Source organism: Odocoileus virginianus, chromosome 3 (genome assembly GCF_023699985.2).
Source record: "Odocoileus virginianus isolate 20LAN1187 ecotype Illinois chromosome 3, Ovbor_1.2, whole genome shotgun sequence".
Classification (NCBI taxonomy): Eukaryota; Metazoa; Chordata; class Mammalia; order Artiodactyla; family Cervidae; genus Odocoileus; species Odocoileus virginianus.
This window is the reverse complement of record NC_069676.1, coordinates 85,299,107-85,308,698: the sequence shown is the minus strand read 5'-3', so window position 1 is coordinate 85,308,698 and position 9,592 is coordinate 85,299,107.

The window sequence follows — 9,592 nt, the reverse complement described above, 5'->3', positions numbered from 1 at the left end:
ATCCGGATTCCTGGGACTCCAGCTATTCCTACTAATTTACATTCCTGAGAGATGGGTCTAGGCATTTCCATTTTAGCTTGATTCTAGGGTGAGTCGTAAATCCCATGGATGCTTAAGAACCATTGTTCTGATCCAGACTTTTCCTGACCTTTCTCCCAGGTACAAATTTGCCCTCCCTTAGTCTCACTTCCTTGTGCCCGATTCTCTGTCAAGACTAATCTTCCAAGAGATGATTAGGCAATAATTATGGGCACCATTTTAGTGTGTTAGTTCCCAAACTCTCCTTTCCATAATTGCATTCAACACCTTGACTCAAACTAGCAACCAATGCCAAGGGCTATGCATACTCGCAAGCTCAGAAAGGGAGAGAGTTTATGACATCTCTCTGATTCAGTACAGTTCTTCCTCACTAATGTTCTGTCCTGGTGTGAGTTTGAAGGGTGTGAGTTTGGTGTGAGTTTGAGTTTCCAAAATGTCTTTCCACTTAAGTCATATATTTGGAAATAAAAACTATTTTCTTGTACACCACGTTTATGTTTTATTTATACAACTACCAGGTTGACCTAGACAAAACCAGGAGGATCCTATTTAGAATGATTAAATTTAGCCTTGATCCTTAAAATTTGCTGGTTATATGAAATGCTGATTTGGTAGGTACTACTGATATTTTAAGAGTAAAATTATTCTGAGAATCCAAAAGTCTTGTTTGTGTAGAAGTTCACTAAATAGCAGGTACTTTTAAAGCCAGACTCCAATAGATTTATGCCACCAGACTTCCTTGGTGGCTCAGATGCTAAAGAATCTGCCTGCAGTGGGGAAGACCTGGGTCCTCTGTCAGTGGGATTTTCCAGGCAAGACTACTGGAGTGGGTTGCCGTTTCCTTCTCCAGGGGATCTTCGAAACCCAGGAATCAAGACCGTGTCTCCTGCATTGCAGGCGGCTTCTTTCCCACTGAGCCACCAGGGAAACCCAAATAGTGTAATGGAGATAGGAAAAAAGAAACAAAACAAAACAGGGTCACGTGGGCAGAATGACTGAGCTAGAGGTGAGGGACTCGCTGTGTGGGTGATATTTGAGTCAAGACCTGAATGATGATGGGAATGATGATGTAAAAATCAGAGGGCCCTCTGCCTCTGCCGACCCTCTGCCCAGAAGTGATTCATTTTCCTTTCACATGGCCTCCACAGACTTCAAGTGGGCTGGGAAGTAAAGGCTCCTATTACTCCAAGAAGGAGGGGAACACAGATCATGGGGACCCAGCAGTACTTACTCAGAGTCTCAAAGAAAAGGAAGTGGCTGAACAATAACTTGCCTGCTTGTAATAAAATCCGTGTTTAGTACTTAGCATGGCTTAAAATATCCGAAGGACAATTGTTCCAGGCAAAGGGAGAAGCAAGCGGTTGGCACGTTAAAGGAACCGGGAAGAGGCCAGTGTGTAGCTGGGAGGCAGTCAATGAGAAGCAATGCGGTGGACTTGAGGATGCAGCCTGGGACGGCCAAGCAGGGGCTCTGGATGTGTGCTCTAAGTGCAGCAGGATGCATTCAGTTTCCAGAAGAGACGGGTAATCTGACTTGAATTTGTAAAGTATCTCTTTGGCTGTTGGGTGCAGAATAGATTAAGATCAGGGAAGAAGTGGAGTATAAAGATGGGCAGACAGTCTGCAGTGGTCCAGGTGAGAGAGGATGGTTAACTAGGCCTGGAGGAAAGGAACAAGGAAGATGAAAGGTGGATCTTTCAAGTAGAACAGACAGGACTTCGTGGGAGATTGGATGTGAGGAGGTAGAACATAGAGAACTCCCCTCCTGGTAAATAGCGCTGGGTATTTGTTTTCCTTTCCTTCCTCACAAACATGAGGATGCCAGGATATATGCTATACCGTGTTCTTCACTGCAGAAGTTTTATGAACTGTATAAAATAATGTAGATGAGAACAATTTTTAAAAGAACTTATTATTACTGAAAGATGAGATTGATTTTTTTACTTGAAAATAGACTTACTAGTCCTGGTCAAGCCAATAGTCATCGTTTAAAAAATAGTCACCTATTTTAAAAAAAAGAGAGAGGCTATTCTTGAGTTTGGATTATAAAATAGATCTTATAATTCAGGGTGCACAACTACAGAATGTGAACTTGTGTTGAAAGTTTTCTAGAAGTTAGTTTAGGACTGCCTGATGTGATTCTAGTATAAATACAGCATTTGAATTTTATAAACCTCTGTGCATGCTCAGTCACTCAGTTGTGTCCAACTCTTTGCAAACCCATAGACCGTAGTCCTCTAGGCTCCTCTGTCCATGGGATTCTCCAGGCAAGAATAATGGCAGGGGTTGCCATTTCCTCCTCCAAGTGATCTTCCCAACCCAGGGATCGAACGTGCGTCTTCTGCGTCTCCTGTGTTAGTAGGCAGATTCTTTACCACTGAGCCACCTGGGAAGCCCATAAACCTCTTCATTTGTTGTCAATGCCAATCATATGCTACAAATGCAGATCCTTAATCACTGTAATCATTGGTGACTTTGTAGTTACACTTAAACAGCAACAATCCTAACCTTTTAATAGAAATTCTAACTCCAGCCTCCTAACATTTTGCATTGTCTATTCTTACACAGCATTTTTTAAAGCACTCATATCTTTTCATGAATGGAGAGGTAGGCAAAAAGGAAATGTAAGCAGTAGCTCTTCAGATATATTAAGGTTTACATTTGTGTTATGTTCCAGACAAGGTTGAGATGCCAGAGTGGGTTGCTTGCTGTGTGCGCCACCAATATGTGAGACAAGAGTGAAGTAGAGATATAGAACTGTCTGTTGATTTTGTTCTGTAATGTGACCAGATGTGTTTAAAATGCAGCAGATGCTGAGTCACATCTTTCATGAGGCTGAAGCAGCTGTGTGGTGTGGTCAGAAGACAAGGCTCAAGATAAGTGGCTGCTTGCAAAATTTTTATCTCTTTTTCTATATTTTAAAAGAATCTGCCCGCAATGCAGGAGACCTGGGCTCGATCCTTGAGTCAGGAAGATTCCCTGGAGAAGGAAAAAACAGCCCACTCCAGTATTTTTGCCTGAAGAATTCCATGGACAGAGGAGCCTGGCAGGCTACACAGTCCACAGGGTTGTAGCCCAAAGAAGTTGGACGCAACTAACACTTTCACTAAAACGGAATTCTCAGTGCCAGCTTTACCTGGTACACGTGCATTTTTCTGAAGCACATTATACACAACTTTTGTAGATGTGGAAACCCTCCCAGAAAGCTTGAGGGGCCCCAGTCTGATCTGGAGACTTGCAAACCTGCCTTAACCTTTGCTTGTGAAAGCTGGGAGAGCCTGTCTGGTTCTGCGAGTGAGCAGGGGTCATTCAGCTGGAGTGACAGGTGACTCCTGCCTGCGGTCGCCTAGCCGATATGGAGGAAACTGTCCTACTTTCAATAAGGCCGCCCGCGGGAGAAACTTTTTTTTAATTTAATATAGTGAGGATCTAAGGGGATTTACCAAGATGAAAGATACAGTGGAGAGAAGAGAAATGGAATGCCAACATCAGTGAGGACAGGAACATTAGGGAAAGCGGACATTCCAAGTTTTGAGGGTTTTGTTTTGGTTTGAGAAGTGATTTTGTAACTTTTGGCAGCTGGCAGGGTGGGGATTTTGTATCTTCCTCTTTTTTGGATTTGGAATGTGTCTTTCCATGAGGTAAGGAAGAGTTACTGTAAATGTATACGTCTATTTCTCCTCTTACTGCTCAGAGAATTTCTGTTAAACATGCCACTGCTGCTCCCTTATTTTGCACCAAGTAAATGTTTAAATATTTTAAAATAAACATGTTTCAGCTGACTGCTGGGTGAGATTCATTATGGCCAGGAGGAACTCAGTGGAACTGTTCAAGGAGATCTGGTTAATATCACCATGATTTATGCCTGTGGTGGAAATTACACTAATATTTACACGAAGGGCATGGTTTGGAGGCAATGGCAAGGCTGGATTGAAGTGGGAATTTGCACAGTCAATGTCCACTAATGAAAATAGCTACAGTTCAGTGCTCTTTGCAAAAGCATAATTAGGCCCTTCAAACGACCTGTTATTTTCACATTTTTACTCTTAAGCTGCAAAACTTTTTCTTGCCATCCTGTGTCTGCACTGAGATTATTCCTTTGCAAAAATAATTAAGCAAGATAATATTCGGTTACAGGATAACTTCTAAAAAATGTATTTTGGCTATTCTTTGATAAGTTTTACCAATGGAAAAAAAAATCATGATTTCCTTGATTAATTATATACATTTTAAAATGACCTTTGAGTTTTCTTTATAGTGTCTCAGTAGCATTGTAGAACTGCGTTTCTTGGCACTCTGAACACTTGAATGAGTTCCACATAGGTGGAGAAGAAACTTCAGGCCAAAAATTACACTGAAAATATAGTTCTGCTAAAGTCCTTGTGGGTTTCCTCATTTAAGTGATGAGTGAGCCAGTGGGAAATCTCTGACACTGAGTTTGCCAGGTTTCAGACTTTTTCTTTATCCTTGCTTTCCAAGTTCAATGGTTTTCTAATTTGTTCCAAAAGTAGAACATCCTGTAAGTCAAGGTGCTCTTTATGTCATGTGATAAAATACAGATATAGTTATTCTGATTCAGTACAATAAGTCTGAACTATGCGTGTCTATCTAGAGACAGATTTCTATATAGATACATAAAAAGTTATGCATTTATTTTACTCATCTTTCAAGATTATTCAGTGTTGGTGTAGTCTTAAACAGCATTCTCTTGATCTTATATTTATAAATAAAACATGGCTGGATCTTGGTTTCCAATTAGGGCCGCTTCCACCTTTTCCTGTTAGTACTTGTTTGTTATTTGTTCACTCACTTTTGTACCTAGCAAATAAGATGCAATAGCTGATGTTTTAAAGAAAAAATTATGAGAAAAAAATCAAAAATTTTAAAGATTGTATTCACTTATTTGAGATTTTTTCTGGGGAAAAAAAAATCTGGGTGGGAAAATACCATTATTTGATTTTAGCACTGAAGACATTAATCCAGCTCATAGTCCAGCAATAATAGATTTGAGCATAGCTTAAGAATTGTTCCTCTAATTTTATGTTGAGAATGGGTTACATCTAATTGCTGCTGAGAAGAGAGAAACCATTATTAATATGAGTCAAGGTTAACTGAAAGGTAGCTATGGGCAGCTTCTTCTTTTTTTAATATTTAACCACCTAATATGTGCCAGGCACTGATTTAAACTCTTTATATATATGAATATTTTTAATCTTCAAAACTCTAAGAAACCTATAATATTCTTTTATTTATTAATACATTTTACTAAGTGCCTGGCACTATTCTATGTCTCAGGGGTAGGACATGAACAAAACAAAGTCCCTACTCTACTACAACTTATAATTCTCATCAAGGGTACAACTCTGTGTTTAAATCTCTGCTTCACCTCTCATAATCTCAGTGTCTGAACTGCTTTATCTGTAAAATGCAGGCGATAATAGTTCCTACCTTAGAGGCTGATATGAAATGATATGGTATGATATTAATCAGTTAATAGTTGCCAAAGCCTTTGACTGTGTAGATTACAACAAACTGTGGAAAATTCTGAAAGAGATGGGAATACCAGACAACCTGACCTGCCTCTTGAGAAATCTGTATGTAGGTCAGGAAGCAACAGTTAGAACTGGACATGGAACAACAGACTGGTTCCAAATAGGGAAAGGAGTATATCAAGGCTGTATATTGTCACCCTGCTTATTTAACTTATATGCAGAGTACATCATGAGAAACGCTGGGCTGGAAGAAGCACAAGCTGGAACCAAGATTGCTGGGAGAAATATCAATAACCTCAGATATGCAGATGACACCACCCTTATGGCAAAAAGCAAAGAAGAACTAAAGAGCCTCTTGATGCAAGTGAAAGAGGAGAGTGAAAACTCAACATTCAGATCCAACCAGTCCATCCTAAAGGAGATCAGTCCTGAATACTCATTGGAAGGACTGATGTTGAAGCTGAAATTCTAATATTTTCGCCACCTGATGCGAAGAACTGACTCATTTGAAAAGACCCTGATTCTGGGAAAGATTGAAGGTGGAGGAAATAGGACAAGTTGGTGATGGACAGGGAGGCCTGGTGTGCTGCAGTCCATGGGACTGCAAAGAGTCGGACACGACTAGGCACACAAATACATACATGTGCACAAAGTAGCAGCCTGCCTATAATGGCAAATAGAGAAAGACTAGAAATAGGTGTGGGTGATTCATTTTATACAAGTGGTTGGGAAAAGATTCAGTGTGACAGGGACGTTTGAACAGATACCTGATAGAAATGAGAGCCTGGATCACATAGCCATCTAGGGGAGAACGGGTCTGTGTGGAAGAAACAGCAAAGGACAATGGAGGGGCTGTGCATGGTTTTACAGTCATGTTCAAAGAACAGCAAGGAAGCCAACATAACCAAGAAAGGGAGTCTGGTGGTGAAACCATGTAACTCCGATGGGGACTTGAACCTACAGTCTTAGAACTGAGATCACACACCTGGTCTCAGGACTTAATGAGGCTCAAGTTCTTGATGCCCCATCGCAGAAAGAATTTAGTGAGAAACAAAGTGATAGGAGTGATTTACTGTGAGAAGTGGATTTATTTAGAGAGAAATTCACTCTACAGATAGAGTGCAGTCCAGCTTAGAAGGTGAGGCTAGCCTCAAAATACAGGATGCTTAGTTTTTATGGGCTGGGTAATCTCATAGGCTCATGAATAGGATTATTTCAACTATTTGGGGGGAAGGGGTGGGGATTTCCAGCAACTGGGCCACCACATCCCCTTTTTGGTCTTTGATGGTTAGCCTGAGAAGTGTCATGGTACTTGCTGATGTGTTACAATGAGACCACACTGAGGCTCAAGGTCTAGTGGAAGTTGACTTGTCCGCCATCTTGGACCTATTTGGTTCTAACCAGTTTATGTCATATCCTTGGGCTGTGTCATTCTTTTCAATTCTGTGCCCAATCCCCTCCCTTCTGTTTCAGTGGGAGATGAGGACAGAAGGAAGCAAGGATTCCAAGTCAGGAAGAGCTTTTAGACTATGATGAGAACTCTCTGTCTTAATTAGAACTTGATTCTGAATAAAGAGAAAGGCCCAATAAGCTACACCCCTCTTCACCACCCAGGTTTTAAATAATTGATGAAATAAAGCTAAGGAATTTTTTTTAAATCTGATTCTTTTCCTTCCCCTTTCTAATGTATCCCAAGCAGAGGAGCAGTATCTGGCATCCCTGGGGACTCAGATGGTGAAGCGTCTGCCTACAACACAGGAGACCCAGGTTCAATCCCTGGGTCAGGAAGATTTCTTGGAGAAGGAAATGGCAACCCACTCCAGTATTCTTGCCTGGAAAATCCCATGGACGGAGGAGCCTGGTGGGCTACAGTCCATGGGGTCGCAAAGGGTCGGATATGACTGAGCGACTTCACTTTTCAAACTTTTAAGGGTCTCAAAAAACATTTGATGAGTGAGTAAAGGGAAAAAAATCTATTTTTAGATAAAGATGGAAACCAACACATCAGCTTTATTACTGATAGAGGTACAGCTGTTAGATGCTGCTTTGGGTTAGTTGGCCAAGCTGACTTGCCAATACTGAATCCCAATGTTAGGCAGAAAGAACCAGTGATCAGTCCATCAACTGACGGGTGGAAGAAGCAACCTGAGGGAGAGACTCGTGATGACAGAACAGAGCAGAGCACCTGACCGGATCAAGCAGAGTGCCTGATCTACCATTCCACTCTTATCAGATAAGTCAATTTATCCTCTCAGGAGCTAAGTGTCTACAGATAGGAGCTAGGAATGTACTTAGTAACACCTCTTCCTCATGGAAATCAGGAGGGGGAAAAAGTAGATCCCTCTAATGACTGAGATAAACACACATTCAAGGATCTGGAGCAGGGATGGACATTTTCTGATTTATAGTTTTGAATATTCCTTCTGTTTGCCACTCCAGATCTGATACAGGAGGGAAGGCGGAAGGGCACAACCTTTAAAAGAATGCCATGGCCTGAGGACATGACACGAACTGATTAGAACCAAATAGGTCCAAGATAGCAGACAGCTGACTTGCACTAGAACTTGAGCCTCAGTATGTGTTCATTGTAACACATCAGTCGGCTAAATGACACATGCACAGGCACCATGACAGTTCCAAAGTCAACAACAAAGGTCAAAAAGTGAGCAGTGGCCCCATTCCTGGAAATCCCCACTCCTTTCCCCAAATAGCTAGAATACTCCTCCCACTCATCAGGCTATAAAATTACCTGCCCCTCTAAAAACTGACAACCCATACCCTGGAGTTGCTCTCACCTTCTGAGATGGCCCACACTCTGTGGAGTGTGTCTCTCTCTAAATAAATCCACTTCTTAATTGCCAGTTTCTCTCTCACTGAATTCTTTCGGTGATGAAACATTAAGAACCTGCACATCAGTAAGTCTTGAGATGAGTTATGATCTCAGTTAAAAGACCTTGGGTTCAAGTCTCAACCTGAGTTACATGGCTTCAGATCCACTCTTCTTCACCTTCGTCCTCTGGCTGGGTACTCTGGGGTGAATAGGATTGGACTCTAAGTGGAGGATCAAAGAGTTAGGTAAGAAGTGGATTTATTTCAAAGGAAACACTGTCCACAGATAGAGTGTAGACAATCTTAGAAGGTGAGAAGGGCCCCAGAGTATGGAGTTGTCAGTTTTTATAGGGATGGGTAATTTCATAGGCTAATGAGTAGGAGGAATATTTCAATTACTTTGGGGAAGTGGTGGGCATTTCCAGGAACTGGGCCACTGCTCGCTTCTTGACCATTATGGTCAGCCTTGGAACTCTCATGGTTCTTGTGGGTGTGTCATTTAGCTTGCTGATGCCCAGGCTCATGGTCAAGCGGTATCTTGGACCTATCTGGTTCTAATCTGTTTATGTCGTGTCCTTGGGTTATGTCATTCTTTAAAGGTTGTGCTGTGCCCTCTTCCCTCTCTTTTCAGTAGGAAATGGTCGGGGTCCTAAAATTCATTTGAATGCAGAACCAATAGGACTTGCTGATACATTAGTTACGTGCACTAAGAGAAAAAAGTGTCAGAAAAGACTCCTCATTTTATAAATCTGTGGACAAAATGTTGCTATTTAGTGACCTGGTAGAGAGGGAATTGAATATGGTTTTTTCCAGAGGTGGTAAGATATCCTTCAAGAATTTTCAAGATTGCTTTAGCAAAAGTTTTCCTATTGATAATGTTCATCTCAAAACTGTGGCTCAGAGGGTAAGGCGTCTGCCTGCAATGAGGGAGACCTGGGTTTGATCCCTGGGTCAGGAAGATCTCCCGGAGAAGGAAATGGCAACCCATTCCAGTATTCTTGCCTGAAAAATTCCATGGATGGAGAAGCCTGGTGCAGACTACAGTCCATGGGTTGCAAAGAGTCAGACACGACTGAGCGACTTCACTTTCACTTTCATCTCAAAACTGTAATTCCTAGGACCACCCTGGGGCCTTCTGCAGTTTCTTCAATCATCTAGACTGTTGCAGATATTTCCACCCAAGAGAACGACTTTAATTAAAAAAGCAAACTTACACACATGTCACATAGCCTT